This window comes from Balaenoptera physalus, assembly GCF_965194825.1.
Source record: "Balaenoptera physalus genome assembly, chromosome: 2".
NCBI classification, from domain to species: domain Eukaryota; kingdom Metazoa; phylum Chordata; class Mammalia; order Artiodactyla; family Balaenopteridae; genus Balaenoptera; species Balaenoptera physalus.
This window is the reverse complement of record NC_138883.1, coordinates 33,291,779-33,304,468: the sequence shown is the minus strand read 5'-3', so window position 1 is coordinate 33,304,468 and position 12,690 is coordinate 33,291,779.

Here is a 12,690-nt window from a genome sequence, read left to right as displayed (position 1 = left end):
TTTCCATCCATCCTTTGGATTTCTCTGGATGCGATGACAAAGGAACCAAGATTGTGGGCAGAGGTCTTGCCATTCTACAGGCCAATGGGTGTGAATCGAGACTGAAGGTGTCTGCTCAAGTCAGTGGCCGGGAAGCGAATACTCAGGTCCTTTGCACCAGCTGGGGCTTTCTCTGGAGCTGCTCAAGGAATGGAACTCCCGGCTCAAAAGCAGCAGGCTCTGGGACGCTGGCCCAGTCCATTACCAGCACTCCAGGCAGCCCCAATCCAGCTGGTGATGAATCACCCAGAAAGCCAGAAGGGCTTTTCTGCTGAAAGAACCTACCTCTGGAATAGATGACCCAACTTCCCTTAGAAAGAGGGAGGAATTATGATGTCTGTGAGTTCTGGGAGTACTTACCAAGCACCTGCTTTGTGCCAGGCAGAATACTAGGAGACTCAGAGAAGAGCCCTGGTCTTCCCAAACCTCCAGGTCTAGCTGGGACCAAACCATGGGCTTCCTCTCCTAGAATTCATCCATCCAACAGATAGTTACCGACGGCACAGTCTGAGGGTAAAAATGAACTGGATTGACATATGCAGGGACATAAACAATGCAGAGTGCCACAGCCACTCCAATGCTCCTCAGGCCCCACCATGAGTAATTGACCACACGAGGCCCTTTGGGGAAACAGAGACATGCAGGATCTGCAAGATTCTGGAAACTAAAAGCCCAGAGATCTGGGGGTTTCCTTCATTGTGTCCTGAACCTCTGACCTTACAGCCTAAGGCTCCTTATGGGCTCTTCCTAAGAGCTAAGGACATGGTTGTATTTGTAGAAGGCTAGAAGAAGAGGGGAAATCACTATGGTTTCTTGGGTTTCCAGCTCAGAAGGTCAGAGACCTCAGTTTTTTCCAGTCCCAATAGCAATCTAATTCATTAACTCGCTTTCCCCTGAGCTCCCACAGGACACCATTTGTAACTGAGATAGCATTTTTTGCTTTATTGTAGCCCTTTGCCCACATTTCATCTCCTACTGTTCCTATGCAGTCTTACCCCTCTACTGGCCCCCACACAGCCTACTACAGGGCCTAGCACACAAAAGGTGCTCCAGTTCAATCTTTACTGAAAGAAAAATGGCCTGAGTCAAATGCCATCTCTGTGCCTCCTTTTTCCCCATCAACCTGTGGGAAGCTCTGGGAAGCCAGTCCTCTGCCATAGTCCATGTAAGCATTTCACCAGTCCCCTGACCTCCCAAGAAACCAGTGCTGGAGAAAGTGACTAGGCCATCGTCCTCCTGCACCCCAGCCGGCAACTCTCAGACCTCAGGCCTAAGTCCTCAGACACCGGTACCAGTTCCTGCCCCTCCCACCTCAGGCCCATCAGGGGAGGAAAGAAGACAATCAACAGCGTCCCTCCTGCAGAATCTTTACTAAAAGACTGGCCTGGAGCAGGCAGAAAACTTTCTTTGGTTCTCATGCTCTGCCCAGCTCTCAGGTCTTAGACCTCAGGTGATGGAACATCTGGCCTGTCTGATGCCCTCTTTTCCATCTTTTCTGCATATATCTCTCCCCCAAAGTCCAGGGGTCAATCCAAGCAGAAGCCTCAGAAATCTCCCCCTCAGATAGCCACCCTGAGGTCAGCTCTGTGAGCAGGAGATAGTCGTGCCTGGTGACTGCCCGACCTGAGCCCCCCAAGGAGCAGAGGGAGCTCTCCCCCAGCTGCCTCTAGTACCCAGCAAACACTGGAGCAAAACACCCAAATCACAGCTGGGAAATTCCTGGTGAGTAGTACACCCCAACCTCCACCCCCTTGGGAGGTGGCAAGGGAGTGAGTTCCATGGGAGTCTGATCAACCCCAGCTTCCCCCCCCTTAGCAACTGGGTCCCACTGGTCTTCCACAGAAGCTCAACCCTAGAGACCTTCGCAGGTCACTCCATGGAAATAAAGGGATAGCTTTTTGGGAGTAGGTGTCCTTAACTGGGCACAGGAGGGGGTGAGGGTGTCAGAAGACATGAGCTCCTCAGTTTATTCACCTGCAAATTGAGAGAGCTGGACTCACCGGATGGTCTTTAAGCTCTGAGCTCTGTTCTAAGAATATCTTCCTTAGGCTCCTCCTTCAGCTCTCCAATGACAAGAGCGTCTGAGTCTTTGGAAACAGTGTTTCTCAATCTGGAGTACTCAATTCCTTTATAAAGGATACAAATTTTCACAAAGTTACTTAGTTTTTGTTTTAATGTTCCTTAAATGTGCACAAACATAAAATTAGGCACAAGCTCTTCTTTTTGGCCACACCACACGGCATGCAGAACTTCCCCAACCAGGGATGGAACTCGTGCCCCTAGCAGTGGAAGCGCAGAGTCTTAACCACTGGACCACCAGGGAAGTGCTAGGCACAAACTTCGTAAGGTTGACGACTGAGATAAAATCAAAACAAGCTTACAAATTGTATTTAACAGAAACTATAAAACCAGTAAGACTCAAACAAGCCACATTAATTTAAATTTTATTTATTTATTTATTTATGGCTGTGTTGGGTCTTCGTTTCTGTGCGAGGGCTTTCTCTAGTTGTGGCAAGCGGGGGCCACTCTTCATCGCGGTGCGCGGGCCTCTCACTATCGCGGCCTCTCTTGTTGCGGGGCACAGGCTCCAGACGCGCAGGCTCAGTAATTGTGGGTCACGGGCCTAGCCGCTCTGCGGCATGTGGGATCTTCCCAGACCAGGGCTCGAACCCGTGTTCCCTGCATTAGCAGGCAGATTCTCAACCACTGCGCCACCAGGGAAGCCCAAGCCACATTAATTTAAATGTGACTGTTGCTATTTGCTGAAATTAAACTACAACTCCCAGCGTGATGTAAGTTCTGACTGTGGTAGAGCAGGTGCTTCTTTCGCATTCAGGATACCTGTATCACCACGTGCCAGGCGATGACTCAGTTCTCCTATTAATTTCTCTATTTGAACCACCACATCAGGGCATCATTTAACCTTCATTTGGTAGGAACACACTGTCATGCACTAAGTTCTCCTCTGCTGTTTTCTCACTAGCACTCCACAATTAAAGTTTTAAAAATTCTTTTTAATCTTTTGCCAACGGGAGCCTTCTCTCAGGTTTCAATGTCCTTACCTCTAACAGAAGGAGAATCACCTTCATCTCACCTACTTCCCAGGATGGCTGTGAAAATTCATTCATTTATCCAACCATTATGTACTGAGTACCTACTCTGGGCCAGATACAGTTCTAGTCACAGAGGGTATAGCAGAGACCAGAATAGACAGAAATCCCTGCCCTATGGAGTCACATTCCAATGGGAGAGACCAAGAGTAAGATAAATGAGGAAAATAATATGATAGTATTCAGGAAAAAATTAAGCAGGGAAGGGGAATAGAGGGTGTGGGTTTTCCAACAATACCACGCAATTCTTCACCACCAGCTGGGTGTCCTACACATAATTTAACTCAATTCTTACACCATCTACTTGGAGACAGTGTCAGATCTCACAGGTCAAGGCTCAGTCCTATGGGACTTCAAATGCCAGTTGACAGTCAGGGTTGCCACCTGTGATTCTGACCCACCAGCTACAGAGTCTGAGGTTCTCACGTCTGCCTCCCTGGGTTTGATTAATTTGCTAGAGTGCCTCAGAGAACTCAGAGGAACATTTTACTTACTAGATTACCGGTTTATTATAAAAGGATATAATTCAGGAAGAACCAGATGGAAGAGGTGCATAGGGCAAGGTGTGGAGTTTTGTTTTGGTTTTGTTTTTTTGGCTGTGCTGTGTGGCGTGTGGGATCTTAGTTTCCTGACCAGGGAGTGAACGCGCACTCCCTGTATTGGAAGGCAGATTCTTAACCACTGGACCACCAGGGAAGTCCCGGGGTGGAGTTTTTACATCCTCTCCGGGCACACCATCTCCCCAAATCACCGTGTGTTCACCAACCCAGAAACTCTCTGGAAACACCCTCCAACCCCAATCCTGTCCTTGTTGGGTTTTTATGGAGGCTTCATTACATAGGCATGATTGATTAAATCATTGGCCACTGGTGATTGATTCAACCTCCAATTGATCTCATTTCCCTGGAGGTCTCAGGAGTGGGGCTGAAAGTTCCAACCCTTCAATAACACAGTCGGTTCCCCTGGCAACCAGCCCCCATCCTTAGGTGCTTTCCAAAAGTCATCTCATTAACATAAACTCTGATGTGGTTGAAAGGGATTTGTCATGAATTTCAAGACATCTTTATTGCTCTTACCACTTAGGAAATTTTGAGGGTTTTAGGAGCTCTGTGCCAGAAACAGGACAAAGAGAAAATATATATTTCTTATTATAAATCACAATATCACAGAAGAGAAGTAAAGGGAGATTACTTTTTTAAATGGGGTATTCGGGGAAGGTTTCATTGAGTAGGGAATATTTAAGACCTAAGTGACATGAAGAAGGGAAAGCATTTGAGGAACAGCCAGAGGGCTAGTGTGGAATAATGCATGCGAGACACATATGGAAAAGTACAGGGCAAATGTGGGTATAATAGATATTCATTGTTTCACTGTCCAGAAACCATTTCCTCTTCTGGCAACTGTACCTTGATCTTCCTCTAGGGAGGCACTTCCCCTACCCCAGTCCCTGTGCTGCAGGTAGAGTTGACCCCACCCCTAAACACCAGGGCTGGGCAATGACGGGCCTAGCCAATCAAGCACAACGATTGGTTTAGGACTGCGCACGGGACCCAGTCAGAATGAATGACATGCAACGAGACTCTTGCTGGCACTCCTGGGAGAGAGGCACACAGTCTCTTCCCCTGGAGATCCCAGCAGTAAGGATGATAGGAGCCTGGAGCTTTCAGGACCTACCACATGGAATCTAAGGGAAAAAGCCAGGGCAGAGGAAGACAGTTCTAAGAGGTGAAGAAAAACTGAGTCCTGGTGACATCTTTTGAGTCCCTGCGTGAAGTTGTACCACTTCTGGAATTCTCAGTTATGTGCATCAATTTATTAATTTTTTAAATTTGCTGTGTTATTCATTTTAATATTTGAGAATAAAACCAGCACACTATAGGATACGGCAGATAAATTCAGTAAGATTCTCTTAAAGATTTTGTACACTTTTACCCATGGAAAAATTACAGGGTTTTTGTTGCATCTATAGTCACATGTTTTCATTTATTTCTTAATATGTTTCCTTTTTATTTTTATTTTTATTTTTATTTTTATTTAATTTTTATTTATTTATTTATTTATTTATGGCTGTGTTGGATCTTCGCTTCTGTGCGAGGGCTTTCTCTAGTTGCGGCAAGTGGGGGCCACTCTTCATTGCGGTGCGCGGGCCTCTTATTATCGCGGCCTCTCTTGTTGCGGAGCACAGGCTCCAGATGCGCAGGCTCAGTAATTGTGGCTCACGGGCCTAGTTGTTCCGTGGCATGTGGGATCTTCCCATACCAGGGCTCAAACCCGTGTCCCCTGCATTGGCAGGCAGATTCTCAACCACTGCGCCACCAGGGAAGCCCCTGTTTCCTTTTTAAAGGATTTTTGTTAATCTAAATCTGGTGACATGTTCTCTTTCTCTATCTTTTTAATTTTTTTTAATTTTTAAAATTTTTTATTTTATTTTTATTTGCTTAAGCTGGTATATCAGATTAGTTATTTATTGATGCATAATAAAGTACTGCAAAACTTAGTGGCTGAAAAGAGCAAACATTAGTTATCTCACCGTTTCTGTAGGTCAAGGTTTGGGAGTGGCGTAAGCTGAACGATCCTGGCTCAGTGTCTCTCACTGGATTTCAGTCTGGATGTTCGCAAGGACCCTGAAGGCCTGACTGGGTTTTCATGATGGTTCACCCATGTGGCTGTTGGCAGGAGGGCCTCATTTCCTGGTCATTGAGCTCTCTGCAGGCTGATTGAGTGTCCTTACAACATGGCAGCTGACTTCCTCCACAATGAGTCATCCAAAAGAGCAAGTGAGGGGGGCCTTTTATGACCTCCACTCTGAAGTGCACATTGTCACTTCCACTTGTTCTATTTGTTAGAAGTGAGTTACTAAGTCCAGCCTACAATCAAAGGGAGGGAATCAGTCTCTACCTCTTGAAGGGATGAAGACCACAGAATTTGTGGACATATTTTAAAACCACCACACCTAGTTTGAGTTTGGTATTCTGTCACTTGGAACCAATAGACTTCTGATTGATAGATATTCAGGAGTTTAGTACTATTGTATTAGTGGTGTTATAATGTGGCTTGTGGTAAAACAAACAAACTAAAAACCAGTAGCCAAGAAAGTGGCAACAAACCTTATCTTATAAATGCCAATTTGATCCTGTCCTACGTAAGCTCAAAAACCTCCAATGGCCCTCATTGTCCAAAAGTCCAAAATTCTTTGCATCAGTCACAAAGCCCACCATGGCCTGGTCCCTGTGTCCTCACTCCCACTCTCCCACAAACTCCCTGCTTCAGAATCTCCGAGCTGCTTGCTCTCCTCTGAATAAGCCGTATTTCCATGTGTCCATGCTGTTCAAACTTCTCCCCGTAGATCTCTGCTCACCTCTCAAACTCAACTCAAATGTCACCTCTCCTGTGAAGATTTCTCTGACTTCACCCTCAAAAATGATGATACTAGTATACTGATGTCTATTGAGTGTCAGGTGCTTCATATTTGTTATGTCCAATTCTTAAATCCATAACCCTGAATTTATGTGCTATTTCTGTTATCCCGTTTTACAAATAAGAAGATTCAGCTTCCTCCAGAGAGGATGAGAAATGTGTTTATGGTCATCCAGCTGGTAAGTGGCAGGACAAGTATTGGTACACCCTAGATGGTTAGTTAGTTAGTTAGTTAGTTAGTTAGTTAGTTAGTTAGTTAGTTATTCCTTCCTTTGCTCCTAAACCACCATGTTCATACACCCTGAGTATAGTTATAGGTGAATCTGGCTCCCCGGAGGACCATGACCTTCTTGGGGGCCTGGACCCCCTGTCTTGTACAGCCTCCCTTCATAGAGCATTTCACTGCATGTGTTAGACACAGGGATTAATGTTGTCCATTTTCCAGATGAGGAAATCAAGCCTCAGAGGAATGAAACGGTCGAGGTCTGACTCTAGATTTCCTGCCCTTACATGTAATGGTGCACGAGGCGTAGCAAGTGCTTGGTGTGCACCCATTGGAAGGCACAACTGGGGTGAAGGAGCGAATGAGAACCGGGCGGCCCCCAGGTGCCCATCCCCCACCATCTCCAGCTGGGGGCTGGGGGGCTGCTGTTTACCTGCCTCTGGTTGAATGGGGGTTGGAGGGGTCGGGGGCTCACAGACAAGAAAAGTGGAAATGATCCAACTGGAAGCCAAGGGTCAGCTTCTGGTACTGGCTCAGCTTCCATCCAACTGGGTGACTTTGGGTCGGTCCTTCCACCCCTTGGGGCCTCCTTTTCTAATGTCACATGAAGGGGAAGTGCTAAGATCCCACCAAGTAATGCCAGGTGGGATTTGAGATGACCCCACACAGAAAGGGGCAGCCCAGACCCTTGTGGGGTCCAGCAGCTCCTCAGGAGGCCAGGGCCCAGGGCTCCTCTACAACTGGCATGCTGCTTGCTCTGGTGACCAAGGGGGGCCTCTGGCCTGGACCGAGTGAGTGCCCACTCCCTGTGGGTCGCCCCAGCTTCTCGGCCCTCCACTCAGAGTCCTCCGTCTCATGTAAGAAGCTGAGATGAGCTTTCACCCTATGTGCCTTACCTTGAATGTGTTCAAGTTAAATTTTAGCTGCCATCCTTGCCTGGGACCCCAGAGGACATGAATTCCATCTGGGGCTTCTCGCAGGCCTCCACCGCCTTGCCTAGCCAAACCGTGTTTGGATCAACAGCAACTGCATCAACTCATCTCCAACCCCAACCCTTACTAAATGTATTAGCGCAACAAGAGCCCCAGGGTTGTTGACCTTTGTGGCATCCATTGTCATGGCTGTTATACAGACACAAACAAGAGCCGGGGTAATAATTCGCAGTGAAGTGGTTCTTCAACCAGAGGGCTGGAGGACTCTGGAATCATGACCTCCTGGCCTGCCTGGCAGCCTCCTACCAGCCTTTTCTTCAAGTCCCTGTTCCAGGCTCTGCCTTCTGGGAAGCCCTCCTCCACATTCTCTCTAGCTCTATTTTGGCTCCAGCTTAAAACCATGTTCCCAGGTTCCAGCCTGGAGGAGAAGCCTCATAAGGGACACTGCCCAGGCCTCAAAGGTCTTCCTGTCTCCCACTTGCTCCATCATACTGAGTAAGTCCCTTCACTGACCTGTTTCTCTAGATGCTCAGAAGGAAGAATTATTAACAGTGAACGTGTTGAAGTGTTTTCAAATACTTAGGATGGAAAAATAACCTGGGTAAATATAATCTTAAACCTGGTATATGGCTCACTGTGTTTGTTGGTGCCCCCTGCTCCTGGCTGGCCCAAGGTAAAGTACAAGCTGTCCTTAGAGAATTATTATGGTTACGTTCATATAAACTTAGCTGTTGGGCGTTGCCATTGGTGTCTTTCTCATTTTCTTTCCTTTCCTTTGTTCTTCCTCCTTTCCTTTCTTTCTACCATCTGAAAGTCAGAATACATTTGCCGTCACACCAAAATTACCCAGCCTATGGCCAAGAAGAAGCTAACCTACCCCCTAGATCTCTCCAAAATATTTTGGGAACCACAGCAGGTCAAAATGTGTGAGCCAGTCAAACACCTTTCCCTGAATTATTTTGGAAATAGACCTGCAGGCAGAAGGAGATTATCTGGAGTGAGAAAGGAATGTGCAAAGTGGTAGGGAAAGAAATGGAGATTAGAGAGACAGGGTCCCCAGCAAATACAGCCTTCTCTACAAAACAATGGTGTGGCTTGACAACCAAAGGAATAATGTGGGTTCTGAGATATTTTCAAGCGTTTAAAAAAAGAAGTGACTGCAGAATCAGGGAAGGCCAGTGTGTGTGTTTAACTCCCCCATAAATATCGATTTGTCCAACTCCCTGTAAAGAACTAGGGAAAGAATCACAGCTCTTAGATCTAGGTACATGCTGGCCCAGATGGGGAAGGGGGATGGAGATGGAGCTGCCACCTGGACAAGATGAGCTGCAGAAGGGACAGAGACATGGGGAGGAAGGAGGGAAGGAGGCGAGCAGAGCTGGAGTGCGCAAGATCCAGAGAGGGCAGGGCAGCGCACATCGGAGTGGGTAATGGTGGCCCTGACTCTGAATCATTTTCTCCATCTGCAAAATGGGGATATTGGCAATGTCTCTGAGGCAAGGTGATGATTAGTCAGGGTTCTCCAGAGAAACAGAACCAGTGGGATGTATATAAATAGAGAGAGAAGTTTATTATAAGGAATTGGCTCACGTGATTAAGGAGGTGAGCGAGTCCCAAGATCTGAAGGCCAGCAGCTCAAGACCCATCAGGAAAGGCTGATGTTTCAGTTTGAATCCAAGGGCAGAAAAAAAGCCAACATCCCAGTTTGAAGGCCATCAGGCAGGAAGAATTCTCTCTTACTCAGAGGATGGTCAGGCTTTTTTGTTCTATTTAGGCCTTCGACTGATTGGATGAGGCCCACTCACATTAAAGAGGGCAACCTGCTTCACTCATCTACTGATTTAAATGCTAACCTCATCTAAAAACACCCTCACAGACACCTCCAGAATAATGTTTGACAAAATATCTGGGCACCTGTGGCCTAGTAAATTTGACCCATAAAATTATCCATCACACAAGGTTATGTTGAGGATGGACAAAATGAACTTGCATCTGTGGAATCAATATATTTGTATCCATGTGTATAGATGGTAGTCAATTGAGTTAATCACTACAACTGTGCCTTTTTCTTGGCCTGAAATTCCCTCCTGCTGTTTTCTAGGTAAAGTATGTCCTGGAGCTGAGGGAATGGGGTAGGGACAGCCATGGAAGGGAAAGGTAAGGGGAGTAACAACCAGATAAATATTTCTGTCAGTGGCAGAAGGGTAATGGAGAGCCAGGACCACAGCATCTGGGGCTTAAGAAGAAGAGACATCTAGAGAAGCTTAAATATAGGGCTACAGGGAGAGGGACTGAGGCCAGGCCTTGGCGAGTCAGTGGACTCTCCCCTGGGGAGCCACAGTGGAGACAATCCCTGCCTCGGCTCCTTAAGGCCTGTTATTCCTATCAGTCTCAGTGCCAGGGCCAGGAGGGCAACCCATCCTCATGTCCCCAGCTACAGGTTATACAAAACATGCGCTTTTCTTTTTTTTTTTTTTTTTTGGCCCGCGCCACACAGCATGTGAGATCTTAGTTCCCCAACCAGGGATCAAACCCGTGCCCCTGAAGTGGAAACGCAGAGTCTTAACCACTGGACCACCAGGGAAGTCCCAAAACATCAGCATTATACGTACACAGTACCTATAAGGTTAGAAATTAAATTAGACGAGGATTCAAAATCTTTGTTCTTATCAGAAACAAGACAGCAATAGAGGCGGCCTCATTCCACAAACTTCCTTTGGCCCTCAGAATTCTGAAGGAAGTGGGCAGGGGTGCCTACCTCAATGCCTGGGAGGTAAGATCTCCTGGGAAGTTGGATATCTTACTCCATTAGAGTAGGGCTGGTGTCATGGTTCCAGAAGTATGTACTTCTAACGATCTAAGTGCAAGTCGAGAGAATGTCCACAGACACGGGCCTCTCGTGGTTCTGGACCCGACTCCACATCCCCAAGTCCACGTCCTCATGTGGGAGCTGAGCAGAGTGGCACTCAGGGGTCCCTGGGCATCACCTGCGCCTAGCTCTCCAGCATTCCTTTTGTCACAAGAAATCAAACATTACTGTGAGAGATAAGCAGCACTTTCAGAACTGGGCGGATTGCAGAGACCGTCATTCCCCTGCTGTCCCTGCTGGGACCCCACGGTCAGGGCACCCATTTGGGTCCAGTAGGGTGGGCATGTCCAGAGGAACCAAGGGGCAGGCGGACAGTGGCTTAACGCCCAGCTCTACAATATGGTTCCTGTGCTGCCCTGGGCTAGTTACCCAGCCTCTCCGGGCTTAATTTCTCCTCTCTTCTGAACACAGCAGTTCTCAACCCTGGCTAAAATCACTTGAGGAACTTCAAAAAGACAACCACACCTGGGCCCTAACCCAGGCTGATAAAATTAGACTCTCTGGGGGTAGAACCTGGGCACCGGTACGTTAGAATCATTTCAGGTGATTCGTCTAACGTGCATGTCCACTTGTTTCTATTTTGCAGTTACTAATCTGCTGGGTTGGCACCCAGATAACTACGCTTGTGAGGATGGAGTGGAGTGTGGAGACAGGTAGCGATGAGGCCGATTTTATGTGGCTCCGGGATTCGAACTGGAGTCCCAGGAGCAGATTACAAGGAGGCAGATTTTGAGCAAGACTCAGAAGAAATTTCTGACCATTCCTGAAACACCTCTTCTGGAATTGGCTTCAAAATGACCAGCCTGTGAACCACACAAGATGATCCGTTGTGTGTAAATTTATATTGATCACGCCTAATTTTGCAGATAGATACATTAACTAGTTGAGTAGACTTTACTCCAAATAGCTTTTGGCTGTTTCCAAAATTCAAACCCATTCCCAAGAGCAATCACAGTGTCACTTACTGCAAGTTCCTTAACCTCTCTGAGGGTCCAGGGCTCCCTCCCTAAGATGGCTGTGAGGCTCGCCCACATGCCTCACTGTGGTAAGATTTCAGTGAAATAAGGAGGGAATGTGAAAGCTCCAGATTCCACTGATTGAACCTAAATGAAGGTGAATCCTCAGGCCATCAGTGAGGATCTGAAAAGACAGCATTTATTCCTAGTTCTGAAAGTAGTTTTAAGCCTGGAGTGGAGAAACCTAGGCCCGGGGTGGACTCCATCTTCCTCACCCAGGAGTGACGTGACTTGATCTCTATGAACCTCAGTTTCTTCCTCTATTAATGGGACTGGGAGGGTCAAATGGGAAACGCACAGATCTTAGCACAGAGCCTAACATTTGGCAAATGCTGATACCTTGTTAATTATTATCACCCTTGAAGTGAATCCATAGCCTACCTAGGTGAAGGGGATAAGCCTTGTGTGGATGTGTAAGTCTGGAATGTTTGTTAGGACACCCCCCCCCCCCCCACCTCTCTGTGATCACAGCTCCTGGAGAGTCTGTTGACTTCCATTCAAGTCCCAGGCCTTTGGCTCAGGAGCTCTACTCCTGTAGAGCGTGTCTGGGCGTGAGAACAGAAGCCAAGGCAAGTGTTTGGTTTGGAACAAAGAAGGGACAAGGATGGATTTCTGGAGGCGCTCGCCATTTCCCAGGAAGGAGTCATCTGTTTCTCATAAGGTGGAGAGGTGGGGTGGAATCCATTTTCTTGAACTGTCTTGTACAGCTCCTGTGGGCCAGGAGAGGGGCTGAGGGAAGAGTAGAGGTCCCTCCACAGCCAGGCCTAGACTTTGAAAATAGACTTGCATTTCTTCTGTGTCTTCCAAGGCTAGGCAAAAAGCATTTCCGAGTTGCGTGCTCCCATCTTCTCCATAACTGGATGAGGGTGTGTGTGTGTGTGTGTGTGTGTGTGTGTGTGTGTGTGGAGAGACAGTGTGTGTGCAGGGGAATTGTTGCTGGGGAAGGTGTCTAGGTGAGCAATCCTGAGTCACTGGCTCTGGAAAATACCACCAGAGCCCTGATTTAAATTTCTAAGGGCTCTTTAACTTCTCTCCCTCACTGTGGGGTTCAAGAAACTGCTTTTCTGGACTTCCCTGGTGTCAC